At 38.6% G+C, this 14,225-nt stretch overlaps 1 long non-coding RNA gene across 2 annotated transcripts; it reads right to left on the bottom strand.

The window, feature by feature from the left end:
* Nucleotides 1-918: 918 nt before the first annotated feature.
* Nucleotides 919-10,394, bottom strand: LOC110220314 (uncharacterized). 2 transcript variants are annotated; one of them, XR_002327840.2, is made up of 6 exons: nucleotides 10,267-10,394; nucleotides 8,382-8,558; nucleotides 8,174-8,274; nucleotides 1,638-1,726; nucleotides 1,390-1,561; nucleotides 919-1,247 (listed from the first exon to the last, which is right to left on the bottom strand). It is a non-coding gene; the product is annotated as an uncharacterized LOC110220314 (long non-coding RNA). The 2 variants fall into 2 exon arrangements; XR_002327839.2 differs by having other exon boundaries at nucleotides 1,390-1,540; nucleotides 10,267-10,392.
* Nucleotides 10,395-14,225: the final 3,831 nt, after the last annotated feature.

Raw genomic sequence — 14,225 nt, 5'->3', positions numbered from 1 at the left:
GGGGTGAAGCAAGGAATTCTGGTGGGGATGAGAAGCTCAGAAGGGGTTCTCCCTCTTATTTTTACTTAGTCAAAAAAGACTTACTGGGTAAGATCAAAAGTGAACTTTGAAGAATAGCATGGAATTAGTCTCTTGTATGTGTTTATGTGTGTTAAGGGGACAGGTGGAGCTGTATATGTTTGGTTTCAGATACACGGATGTTGTGAGAGAATCTTTTAGTACTGAGGTTCAGAGAAGTGACTAAAAGATGCCAAATGAAAAGGAAACAGAGATGGAAAAGGGAAAGGATAGGTGAATAATTTGTATTATTTTTTTTTAAATTTGTAACCCTTTTAAAAGATAGGCTGATCCTGTTAGAACATAACCAAGGAAACACGAGTATCTTGTTTTTCCTTTGATGTTTTTTTCCTTGCAACACACAAGCTAGCACCCAAGAATTACAGGAGCTAATGAAACCATCAGATGACTCAGGATTTTATTTACTCTAAAATGCTTCTCTTCATCCACCCAGTGTAGTCTCAGACTTAAGGGGAATGAGATGTCATTTATTTGGAATAGTATAATCAACTTAAAAATGGAAAAACATTCCAACTGATAATGAATTGTGGTCATTAGACAAGCTTTGGACTAAATTCTAATTACCCCAGGGGCAATTTTGTGAATTTTTGTAAAGAGCAAGTGCTATTAGCAATACTATACTATTAACAACCTCTGACATGTTCAGCTAACAGTACTAAATGCACCCAAAGGCAATAATAAAATTGATGGGAACCTCTAAGACCTTAACGGTAAGAAAAAGATCTTGTGTCACATTTCCCCTCTTCTTCTCCCCACCTTCCCCCCCAGCCTTTCTCCAGTGATGTCTGAGGGTATGTTTCTCAGAACTTCATTCAAAATGACAGAACCATATGAAAACAATCATATTTGAGATGGTGCAAGTTCTTTATTGTGTGCTTTGTGCTTGCACTACTCAAAGTATTTGTGTTGATTTCTTTTCATCTCTCAGTTTCTTGGTGTAGAGGCCTGTAAGGATATGCTGAAATGACTTGTGATTTTCTGTTGTGCCCCTTAGGTGTTGATAACAAAATCCCTGAACAGATGTGAGAAGGAAAGAGTCAGGAGTATCTTGGGAATACGTCTTTTTAGTTCTTGAAATTTCGTTGGGAAAGATAGAGATGAAAGGTTCTTGTGTTAATTACAGTAGCTTTGAAGGACTTTTTTTTTTTGCTAAAAATGTTGCATTTAATCTGAAAGAAAAAGAAGACATCACCTTGTAAATTGTTTAAATGAACAGAAATAATGTTGGGGGAAGTTGAGAAATAGATTAAAAATAAATTTCCTTTGACTTTAAAATGATCATTGCCTAAAAAATTTTTTTTTATCACCTACCTTCTAGTCTTTCTTCCAGAGGAAGACCAGTAATTGCCTTTTCTTTTCGGATGTGGAGGTACCCATTGATGCCTTTTCATTTGCTTCTTGAAGGTGACCACTTCCCAAGAAAATGTTTTCGCTTCCACCAACTTGACAGTGTTTTGTGTGTCTAGACATAATGGTAGTATTTCTGCATTTTACTCTGGTGGACATCTAACATTAAAACAAAAACCCAAAAGCAATCCAAACAAACTCTGAAAGCTTACTTCGGCTTCCGTGCTTGCATAGAGGGCATAGGATTTACTCCATTTTTACTCAAAAAAAGTTTTCTTCTTGTCTTCTCAGAAAGTATGGTCTAGTGGGGAAAAAAAATGCTAACACTGGAGTCAAAGCAGACGGGTTTGCAGTGTGTTCAAGGGGAAAAGCACTGTTTTTTGAGTTAGAGAACTTAGGTTCAAATCTTGTGTTCGATACTTACTTTGTTTGACTTTGGGAAAGCCAACTTTACCTTCTCCTTGGCATGTTTTCCTCATCTGTAAAATGAGTGGGTTCTACTAGATGGCCTCTGAAGTGCCTTCCAAAGCTCTTGATCTATGAACTATGAATCCCTGTATGTCTTTTTGAACAAGTGGCTTAATTTCTGAGCCTTAATTTCCTCATCTATAAAAGGAAGACAATACCAATAGTTCCTACCCAGCTTCCTTCTGCAGTGGGGGTAGTGAAAAATCAAATGAGAAAAATGTATGTGAAGTATTTTGCTAGCCTTAAAGCACTAGTTAGTTTTCTCATTTCCAGTCTAGCTAAGTGATGCAGGTGGTGAGAGTCTCCAATCAGTGGCAATTAGGTTGCACAGTGGATAGAGCTATGGGCCTTAGGTCAGGAAGATGCAAGTTCAAATCCAACTTCAGACATACATACATACACACACATATATACACATATACACAATACGCAAATATGCATGCACACACATATATACATATATATACATACACACACACACACACATATATATATATATATATATATATACATGCATATAATACACACACACAAGCTATATGACCTTAGGTAATTACTGTCTGCCTCAGTTTCCTCAACTATGAAATGAGGATAATAGCACCTACCTCTTCAGGTTGTTGTGAAGATCAAATGAGATATTGTAAAGCACTTAACACAATGCCTGACATATAGTAGGAGCTTAATAAATGCTTATTTCCTTCTGTCTTTTCAATCCTTGCCTCTTCCTTTAAAAAAAACCCTCATTATATCCTTCTCTTCCTGAAAGGCATACACACCTACCTCTTTCATTTGGTTTGCATGTGTTTCACTTTTTTAGTCCAATCTCTAGAATCTTGGAAACTTATATCTAGACTCCTCTAAATGGTCTCATTTAGATTCCATCTTGTCCTTATTGTGCCATATTTCTTCTTTCTTCCTTCTGAAAAACATTAGACCTACTTCTTTTTGAAATACTTTTGGTCTCATTTGTCTCTCTCTCCCGTAGCAGAATCAATGTTTCCAATTCATCACCTGAAAGAACTACTCATTCCTTGGGCCTTTGGAAGGTATTCTATATTCCTGAAAATTCTCACCCTCCAATTCTCCTTTGGGTACTTTCATTATTTGAATCCATTCTTTCAGTTCTCTTTATTAAGAATCTTTAAATTTGTACCTGCTCTTTCTTCTGAAGAACATGTCTCTGAGACATTTTTCTCAGTTAGACAGATTGCAAAGTTGTCTCTCTGAAGTACAAAGCCACTTGTACCTTTTTAGGATACAGAAGGTCACGTACCTTGCCTTTTGAAACACCGACTTTCGGTAGGAAGGCATCACAAATAACTAATCCAATTCTTTTGGACTTAAGTCCTTTTGGACCATCGATTTAGCTGAACTAGACAACTCACCTTTCCACCATCTCTGAATTTTATTGGCTCTGAGGTTGGGTTGCTGATTTTCCTCAAAGAAATACATGTGAATTTTCTGCCCCTCTGGACCTTCATTTCCTACCTGTTATCACACTGAGAACTGTGTTACTGGGTTCTGTGTCAAATATATGATTTCATGCTGAATATTTTACCTCATCCCGAAATGTTAAGTAAGAGCCTTTTGAGAGCACAAATATGTTCCGGAAATATCTACTGGAACCACTTCCCTGTTCTGAAACTTTCGTCAGCCTGCAGGAACAGAATTTTTCATTGGGAGTGGTAGTCAAGTATTATTTGTTGTAATAGACATACCTCTCCATTTCTTCAGGGTTCTCCTCTTCCTATCCTTCCTTACCTTACATGACAAAGCTTTGGATTATGACCTCTCCATATATGAAGAAAAAAAAGTTTTTAGAGTTACCTTTTCCTCCAGAAATCTCTCTTTGAAGAGTATTCCCCTCTTTTAATTCCCCTTTCTCTCTCAGAGCTTGGACCTACCTTCAGCCTCTTTAGCAGAACTTATTCCACAACTCCTCTTAGTTTACAAATAAATCCAGCTTTCGACTATGCTTGCCACAGCATGGAGTTCACCTCTCTACCACTTGAGAAATTGGAAGTATTTTTATCTCAGTGTATTTCTATTTAAATTATTTTTAAGGTGATAAACTCTGGAGATATCTCAAAATAGCTCTTTGTTGTAATTTACAGCTTGTCTCTTCTGATTACGTCTTGATCAGTAAACTCAACAAGAGTGAATAAAAGTTCTCCTTTCCTTCTACTGAATAGTGGGAGTTAGTGTCTAAATGAGGGTATATCTCATGTGTCTTTTTCCTACCCCTTGCGTTACCCTTTAGCTACCATTCTGGACTTGGTGTGAGCCTTGAGCTGTTGTTCAACAAGAAGCTCAGAGTGAGGATGGAGTATAATAAGTTCTTAAGGTCTTAATAGCCAGATGGATGGAATCATTTTGGAAAAAAGGACCAGGATGGGATATGTCTGGTCCTGATAGGGGACCCAGCCAATACTTCTGGACACTATTGCTCATTGTGGTGGTCAGGGTTGGAACCCTATAAGCCTGAATAAGGGCAGGCAGCCACCTAGCCACCTACCTTGGGTAATTTGAGAGTTTGTTTGGCTCCCAAATTCTTGCTCCTTCACTGCCCTGACTCAGTGCCTGAAATTTTGATAATTAAAGTCATCCCCTTTAGTTAAGGTATTGTTTTCCAGAAGACAGGACCTGTTAAAATACCCATGTTGACCAGAAGGTGTGATTGATATATATTAAGATTTTTGTCAGATTAGTAGCTGTTCCCTATTCAAGAGAAAAGGGACATAGAATAAATTAGTCTAGGGAGCGAGGAAAGGTATTAGAGAAATAAGGAACCCCAAGGGCAATCAGATATCAGATTTTTGGATTGCACAAAATTGGGAAGGATAAGTTAATAAAGCTAATGACCTATACCTGAAGAGAGATCTATCTATCTACGGACTAGAACTGTAGGCAGAAATGAGCAAGATGAAAATCTTATGTGAATACTTCAAGGATCTGTGTTTTCATGGCTGTGGGAATTTCTCCCCGTGATACAAATTGCAACTTCTCTAGGAATTTAGTAGATGGTCTTGGAGAGCTGCTTGTGGTTAAAAGTGTCATCTCTCTGCCTGCTAACTTAGTGAAGAGCCTCTCTGAACTTAGCTAGGCTGTTCCTTAGACAACAGATATACCACCAGGATGTACTTCAAGGTCATTCCAACTTGGCAGGTGGAGGCAGACAGAACTTATGCTCCATGGCTTAGCTATCAGAAGCTTAGGGTTCACCCTCCATTCTGTGATGAGGAAGGATGACTTTAGTGGATGAAGAGAAAATATACCAAGTTTAAATACAAATTTCTACATTAGAGTTAAGAAAAATCAATCAAGCAGGTGAATAGTAGTTTGTGCAAAAACTAAAACTGGAAATTTTAGCTGATTACTTGTGATGAGCCAGTAATGTGATGTGGCTGCTGTGAAAGCTAATGGGAGCAATAAGCTATGTTTGTCTCCTCTTACTAGCATTTTCTAATAAACCTTAGAGTAGATGTTGTTTTCAGAATGTCTGTGACTTTGAGCCAGGCTTGGAACTGTCATGTACTAAAACTCCATAATTCTAATGACATAACAAGTAATAAGAATTTATTAAGCACCAGTGGACTGCCCAAACTCTCAAGAGACATGACCACGTGACTTTGCCAGATTTTAAGCAAAGGCTGAATGATCACGATCACTTTCCAGTTATGTTGTAGAGGGTGGTTTTGTTTGGGTACAGGTTGTACTAGAAGGCCTCTTCTGAAGGCTCCTCCAATTCTGATATTCTGAGGTTGTGTGAGATGTCCTCAGGAGTTAACAGACACAGGTGATTCCCTCCCCAGAATGGGTGATGTCTCAGGAGGACATACTGACATACAGAGGAAGAAAAATACATAGTAGGGACCCTAAACCACTGCAACTGTATTGCTTTGAAAACCTACCTGACTCCTTTCCCTCTTTTCATTCTGGACATAAGTCAACACAATTGGAAGGAAGTGTATCTTTGATATACCAGTAATGATTGCCTTGCCTCCTTTGTTTAAATGCCATGACTATATGTAGCCACAGTCTGGGTAGAGTTAGTTGCTGTCAAACTCTATCATTGCAAATGGCTGTTTCTGCTCCCATCCTCCATAACAATCAAAATGGAGTGTTCAGATCAAAGGAGGTCAAGAACACAAGAACATTGGACACCTATATGGAAGGGATAAGAGTTAGAAATACTGAAGGGTAGGGAGACTGTGAAGAAATCGAAGATATGTAGATAGAGCCCAAGACAAAATATGTTTACCTCATAATTGTAGACAGTACACAGGATACCTTGCTAATGTTTCCCACTGACTTCCTGTTGGTTAGAACATACCTGGAGCACTATGGTCACTTTTGGATGACAATATTTTAAAGGGGAACATTGTCAAACTAGAGTTGTCTAGAGCAAGGGTTCTTCTTAACTTGGGGTCCACAGATTTCAGTGTCCTTGGATTGATTCTGAGTGTCTTTGGATAGATTTCAGGGGGTCCATGAACTTGAATGGGAAAAACAAATATCCTTTATTTTCACTAACCTCTAACTGAAAATTAATGTTTCCTTCAGTTATTCAAAAACATTATTCTGTGAAAAGGTACCATATATAGGCTTCACCAGACTGCCAAAGGGAACCATGACATACAAGTTAGGAATTCTTGATCTGGAAGGAGGTGATTAAGATGGTGAAGGGTATGTACATCATACCACATGAGAAGCTGAAGCGGCAGGACTGAGTCTGCAGAGGAGCAGAATTTAGGTGGTCATGGGGGAGCATTATAGTTCCTGAGATGCTCTAGGGAGCTTAACTGGGAGCAATCGGCAGAAATCACAAAGGGTATGATTCAGCTGAGAATAAAATCTTTCTAATGATGAAAATTTTCCCCCAGTAGAGCAGGCTACCTCATCAGGTATTAAGCTGGAAGTATTCAGTCATAATCTACATGACTGTCAATGATATCATAGAAAGGATTCCTGAGTTGGGAAGGAGGCTGAACTCTGGTACTTTCCAAATGTTAGATTTTATGAGGGCTCTGGGTATGTGGAGAATGGCAGAATTATGAGGAAGGAGGCTTGGAGGAGAAGGTAGCACAGACAACAAACGTTTTGACTCATCTGAGAAGAATGTGTCAAGTACTCCTAAGTAATGGAACCAGATTAAAATGTAACTGAGAAATATTTAATAAAACTGCAGTAGGTCATATCAACATATGGTTTTCTAAGTCAGTATGTATTGCTAATAGGAATCCTTATGTTTCCATTGGAGTTTGACTCCCCTGATCTAAGATGCTTAGAATTGATCACTTCTGCTAGTGATGACACAGACCTCTTTCAGGCATAGCTCCAAGAACACCACTTTTCCCTTAATCATGAATAGATTTTTTTTATGACCTTGATATTATATGAGATTCTTCTTACCTCAGGTTACCCATATCCTTTAGGTATTGACAAGTTTTATATTGTTGCTCCCTTACCCCTTTTTCCCTCCCCACCTTTTTTTTTTGTTTCATAGGTCATGGTTTCATCCAAGTTTTCTTGCTATATTAATTATTCTAATCAATTCTTTAGTAAGAAGATGGTTTACTCACTTAAATAGAATTTTGGTGGAATTGATGATGTCCATTAATCACCTTTGATACTTACCTTAATCCTAGATCTCTTTCTCATGGAGTGTTTTTTCCCCCCCCAGCATATAAAACCTTGAAACTTTAGAAAAAACAGCTTTTTTCCTTTCCTTCTGTGAAATGACAGATTTATCATTTAGGATCACAACTGAAATATGATTTAGAGTTAAAATTCATAAAAGAACTGCTCTTTTCTTGATCCAGTCCCAAAGTCTTTGGTCTCCGTCCCTCATGGTCTGATTTTATCCTTTTAGTTTCTCTTGATTTTTTTTTTTTCATAAGCCATCCTACTTTATGGGCAGGGAAGGTGGTTGCCTATAGCATAATTTATGAAGGATACAAGGAAGGCTGTCCCCAGCCCCTGCAAAGTATCCTTCTAATACCCAGAACTATTCATTCCATGGTCTTTCTGCTCCTCCTCCTTAAATACACAAATACCACTGGAAGGAGTAATACAATAAAGTTCATCAAATTGCTTTCCTTTGTGACAGAAGAGATTGGGAAATGAGAGCAATGTGTGTCTGTGAGGAAGGATACCCCTGTCCTTCATGTTAAAAGGTGCTGAAGAGGGAGAAGTGGGGAGGGCAGGCACTGAAAATGAAACACCTACCTTCACTGTAGAAAGTCCTGGCACATCTTTCTAATGAGATATAAACACTCACCTTCATAGTTTTTCTTGTCTGATAAATAAATTGTCAGAAGTCCTGATTTAAGTCGCAAATATTCTTTCCCCTTAATATCTGTACAGTTCAAGCTTCTTTCCCTTCAAAAAGAAAATGAAAAAACAAATTACTTGTACTTGTACATATGTCTGCCTCCTTTTATGACAAAGTCCCCACTACATTTATGGTGTCACAATCAGTGTCATACCTTGACAACAGTCCAGCGATAAGTTCTGGTGCTCTTGAGATTGGTAGTGGGTTTTCATTACTGATGTTTAAGGTGTTCCTTCCCCGCTTAAATTCATTTTGAATCTCTCATAGATGATATTTAGATCCTTTTGTTGTTAATTTCCTCTCCTTCCCATCTATAGGGGTCCTGACAAATCTAAGCATTAGAATTTAAAAATTGCTTCAATTAGGGACCATTAATAAAGTAATAGCTTTGGTTGTTTGATAATCTGGGAGGAATGGGGAATTTTGCAAAAATCTCAGGTAGCCAGGAATTAATTTACCCTAGGACAGGTGATTAATATTCCTATTAGCTTTCCTTCGCTGCCCTCCTTAAGATTTTTAAGTGGAAAAAAAAACAGTTTTTTTATGTGTGTGCGTGTGCACATGTGCATGTGTGTGTGTATGGAGGCAGCTCTATGAGACAGAGCTCTTACTCTTTCTACCATAAATCTCTGTCCAGAGTGTGTAGGAAGAAGGGCAATTTTTAAGACACAGGGTGATAAAATAGTAGGAGTAATGCAACGGATGTCGAAGGACCTGAGTTCAAATCCCATCTCTGACACAACCCATGTGATGTTGGAAAGTACCTTAATAGTAACATCTTTGGAGCTCAAGTTTGCTTCTCTGCAAAAGGGATTGTACCAGGTTGTCTCTGAGGTATCTTCCATTTCTAGATCTATGATACCATGAAGGAGTTGGATTAGAAGCCTCTATGGTTCCTTCTAGCATTCAAGTATAATGTTATGAACTATTTCCCCCCCAATAGTCCTAACTAGTAATGATTCTATTTAAGTTTGGTTTTAGTGCTAATCACTAGATTAAAGATTGGCATTGGGGGGGGGAGATGTCTTAGAGATTATTTAGCCTTATTTTACAGATGAGGGATTACTGGTTTTGATTGTTATTGATTGATTGTTATTGATTACTCAAGAGAGCTAGTTTTTGAACCCTGGTATACTGGTTACAAATAAGATGAATGTTCTTTCTACTGTGTGATCTATATCTATATATCTATCATATATATGTATGCATTACATATACACATACTTGTGTGGATGTGGATATGTGGACATACACACACATCTGTATATCATAAAGAGTGGACTTATAATTTTATTAATTTAGAGAACTTCTCCTACCATTGAAGTTGGTACAAACCTTTCCTCAACAGAGGGAGACTTTAAAGAATAATGTCGTTTGTTGGGGTTGGAGTGCAAAGAGAAAATGATACATTTTCAGGGAACCCAAGCAAAGACTTTTTTTTTTTGTAGTATGATAATAGGATATACTCTATGAAAAGTGGTCTGGTTAAGAATCTGGTGGTTCTTACAATCTCTTTCCCTTCCTTAGATCTAAAAGGGACCTTAAGGATCAACTTTCTCAACTTATGGATGAGAAAACCAAGATCCAAAGAAATGAAAGGCTTTTGCTCAGGTTAGCAGGACAAATTAGTAACAGAGCAGAGTGACTAGAACCTTAAGCAAGCTCCTCTCAGTAAATTCTTGGCTATCAGAGAAAAACTAACAATGGGTAACACACCACATCTGAGGTATGTTTTGATGTAAGGTTTTAAAATTGCGCAATGTTTCTAAATGATAAAAAGCCACCCAAGTTTTTTGCTTGAGATTCAAAAGATGAATTCTGCTTACATTTTGAGATCTCTAGTTTTTAAAATGTTTTTACTACTCTCTTCAACTGTTGTTCTATCCCCAGATTTGAATCGCTATTGACCAATTTAAATCTGAGTAGCACTAATAGCTAGGATCATTAAATATTTCTTTTGGATGACCAGAAAAAGTTTTAACTTAACAATGGAAAAGGTTATAGATTTAGCTACCAACAAATGATTGCCAAAAACAAACCTTTGTTAATAAAGTATGTTGTCTTCTACATTTTATCCCTTTGACTCCAAGTACCAGCCGCCTTCTTTGTCTGCTCTATGAAGACTGAGATTGATAAGAATTGAGTGCAATGTTTTGTGTTCTTCTTGCCATGGTGATACTTGCCCTTATGACATCAGAAGTCAGCCTGCATCACCAGCTACCTGTCTATTGTTTATTTTAAACTGGATTTCTCATAGGCATCTCAGCTGCAACATATCCAAAACAGTATCCATTATCTTCTTTCCTCCCCACCCCCCAATCGATTCTTCCTTGAAGCTTCTCTAATACTGTCAAGGCTGCTACTGTTCTCCCAGCCCATAACCCATAGCCACCACCCCAATTCAAACTCGTGTCATCTCTCACCTGGACTATTATAATTTCCTAATCTGTTTTTCTGCCTCAAGTATCTCCCCACTTCATTTCATCAATCCATCCTCCATACAGCTTGCCTATGTGATTTTTCTTAGCATATCACATCATTGTCCTCTTCCCTCCTCAAATGAGTAAAATCCTTTGCCTCCCTCTTACTTCTAGGATCAGATATAAACTCTTTTGTTTGGCATTTAGGTATCTTCACAACTTGATTCCTTCCTACTTTCCTAGTCTGATTAAACTTTACTCCCCTTTATATATTCTATGGTGCAGCCATTCTAGTTTACTTACTGTTTCTCACACAAGATCCTCTATGTATGTCTCATCTATGCATTCGTACTAGCCGTCTTCCATGCTGGGAATGCTCTTCCTCCTCACTTGTGACTCCAAGATTTAGCTCAAATGCTACTTGCTGAAGGTGTGAAATTTAGACTTGATATTGATTTATTGATTAATTAATTAATGGTTAAGAGTTCTAGTTAATCACTCGAACTGGATCAGATTTGGATTTAATTGTATATGCCTCAATAGCAGAGTTGTATGAGCTTAGGTTCCTTAATTTCAAGGATTTCAATGTGATCTTTTCTCATGAGGGAGATAAGGAAGATGAATGGAAGATGAGGCAGTCTGGTCAGGAGATGTTTTGACTACCACTGGGTCTCTCTGGTGTGCAGTATTATCTAGCATTGGATTTTATGGAGGATGTTGACTCTGTGTTTTCCCCATTGCTATGGATTCTGGAGAACCCCCTCTTGCAAGTCAACATGATTAGGCAAAATGTATAGCCTACCCTTTGCCTTTCTTATAGACCCAGTACAGTCTTAGTTTAGTTTGCATCACTGGACCTCATGTCAACTGTATAAAAAGCTGATCTGTCAGATGAATCCTTGGCTACTGATAGGTCCATTGACCTCTTTTACTGGCGATTGCTAGACTTGCTAATAAATTAATTATTCTTGGAATCTTGTGCCTCAGTTTCTCACAATTTTTTTTATTGCGACAAGGGGCTTCTCATTCCCCTTCTTCTGTACCAGCTGTTAGATATTACCTCTCATTTCTATGTATGTATCTTTTAAACACTAATTTACATACATTGAGTATCCTGTATTAGAATATAAGCTTCTCGAGGGCAAAAGTTTTTGGTTTTCTTTTTTAATGTTTAGCAGAATGCCTGGAACACAGGAAACTTTCAATAAATACTTGTTGCCTGCTTGTTTGCTTAAACAGCACTTCTGTGACTTGCCGGGTCTGAGGAAGTGATGGCTATGGGTGCTTTCCCACCCTATAGAAACCTCTACCCTGAGGCCTCACTCTCCTGATTGGTGACTCCCTCCATCAACCACTATGCCAGGAGGGACCTCACCTGCATTTCCCTTCATTCCTGGCTCAATTCTCTGGCTGCCTCCTCCTTCCCATCAGCAGCTTAGTTCCCTCCAAACATACCATCTTCTCCTCCCTTTCTAGTTCTCCTTTAAGTGCTGTTTCCCTCATTAGAATTTAAGTTTCCTGAGGACAATGACCATTTTCTCACTTATATTTGTAACCCCAGAGCTTAGCACAGTGCTTTTAATTAGTTAGTAAGTGCTCACTCTATCTACATATGTATCTGTGTATCTGTGTATCTATGTATCTATTTGTGTATCTGTGTATTTAATCTATCAGTATTTACTAAATATAGGCAAGTCACTTAACATTTACGTAATTGGGCATCTCACTAAAACTGTAACTTGCAGAAAAATGTACTGCTCTGAGCCAATGAAGAGCTTTCATTCCCTTAGCCCAGTGCCTGGCTGGCACATAGTAGGTACTTAATAATTGCCTGTTGACTGCCTGGCTGATTTTGAGTTTCCTAGAAGAGTGAAATCATAAAGCCTGTCCTGTGAGGCAGCTAGATGGCCCTAGGGCAGGGGTGGAAAACCTGCAGCCTCAAGGCCACATGTGGCCCTCTAGGTCCTCAAGTGCAGCCTTTTGAATCCAAACTCCACAGAACAAATCCCCTTAATGAAAGGATTTGTTCTGTAAAACTTGGCCTCAGTCAAAAGGCCACATGGGGACTCCAGGCCGAAGGTTCCCCAGCCCTGCACTAGTATATAGAACATTGGACCCAGACAGGACTTTGAATCCTGCCTTAGACATTGCCTAGCTATGTGCTTTTGTACAAATCTTTTAGCCTCTCTTCCCCTTATTTTCTTCATCTTCTCTGTAATCCGTAGTTAGTGTAATCTGTAATATGGGGATAATGACAACATCTACCTCACAGGGTGATTGTGAGCTTTTATGTTTTAAAGCATATAAGATAGTCTATGTAAAGTATATTGCAAACCTTAAAAACACTAGATAAATTTAAATTATTCACACATGCCTGCACACAGATGCTCGTATAAACACATACACTTTGAGTTTGTTTCAAGGTTCATGCTACCCTGAAACATGGTGATAACTTGTATGTGTGCGTTTGTGTGTGAGTATGTGTGGGAAAGTCCCTATTGAGTTGTCCTCTACAGCCTACACTTAAAGAGTTGCCCGTTTGGGGAGAGGATAAAGTGTCTCAAAGAGTCAGCCTTTGTGTGGGTTGCAAATGTGGTCCCATAGGGGAGACAGGGACTGGCTGATCTACCATCCCTCCTCCCACTACCCGCCACCCCTACCCCCCATGCAGCTCAAGCTTTAGAGTATGGGCACCTACTGCTTTAAACCTAAACTGAAGAAAAGTGAGGGGAAGCAGCTGGGAGACAGCCATGTCTTAGGGCTGGCACCATCCTATGACAGCACCACAGTCTTCCTAGCATTTTAAACTGTCTTCAGAATTATATTTCTGTGTACGGAGACAGCAGTTATATAATGAAAGGAGATAAAAAGTTACTGGTGTGTGACTCATTTATGGAACAGAAAAATTTTTTTTTAACAGCATATGCCCTTTTCATTTGGAGGTTCATTTCTTTCTTTCTTTCTTTTTTTTTTTACTTCATCCCTAATTGCTACTCTGTCATGACATGTGTCAACACTTTCTACTTATTGCTTGGATTTTATAAGTACCTCCATTTACTCAGCTAGGGAACTTAATGTCCTTTACCCATGTTAACAACTTACCATGGGACTTATTTTTTTGGCACATCTACAATAAAAGTAAAATCTAGAAAGATTTCCTAGAAAAATAGAATCTTAGAGGTGGAAGGGTCTCTACCAGTTTCTTTATACCGCTGTCCCTATAGAGCTTGCTGTATCTTAACTTCTCCCTCTTGGGCATCACTAAAACAAGTCATGAGCTCTGAGTAAAGATGATAGACTCGAAATCCTAAGTAACTTTCCACTTTGGTGTGATGTCTGATCTAAACAGTTTTGTTCTAACCAAAAGGTTGAGCCTGATTAAAAATGGAAACTCAGATGAGGGAAGGCACCAAAGACCATCCTTCCCAGAAGAGTCATTCTTTTCTGGCTCTTCCAGCTCATTAGCTAAGATGGAGTTAGAAGAGCCAGGCCATTCTCACATCTGCTGCCTTCTCCAGTGTCTCTTCTCTGAAGTAAAACTGTGATGTAAACAGCATGTGTCATGTGCCAGTCCAGGG

Source organism: Phascolarctos cinereus, unplaced genomic scaffold (genome assembly GCF_003287225.1).
Source record: "Phascolarctos cinereus isolate Bilbo 61053 unplaced genomic scaffold, phaCin_HiC Scaffold_3;HRSCAF=262, whole genome shotgun sequence".
Classification (NCBI taxonomy): domain Eukaryota; kingdom Metazoa; phylum Chordata; class Mammalia; order Diprotodontia; family Phascolarctidae; genus Phascolarctos; species Phascolarctos cinereus.
This window is presented reverse-complemented; position numbering and strand designations above follow the sequence as displayed.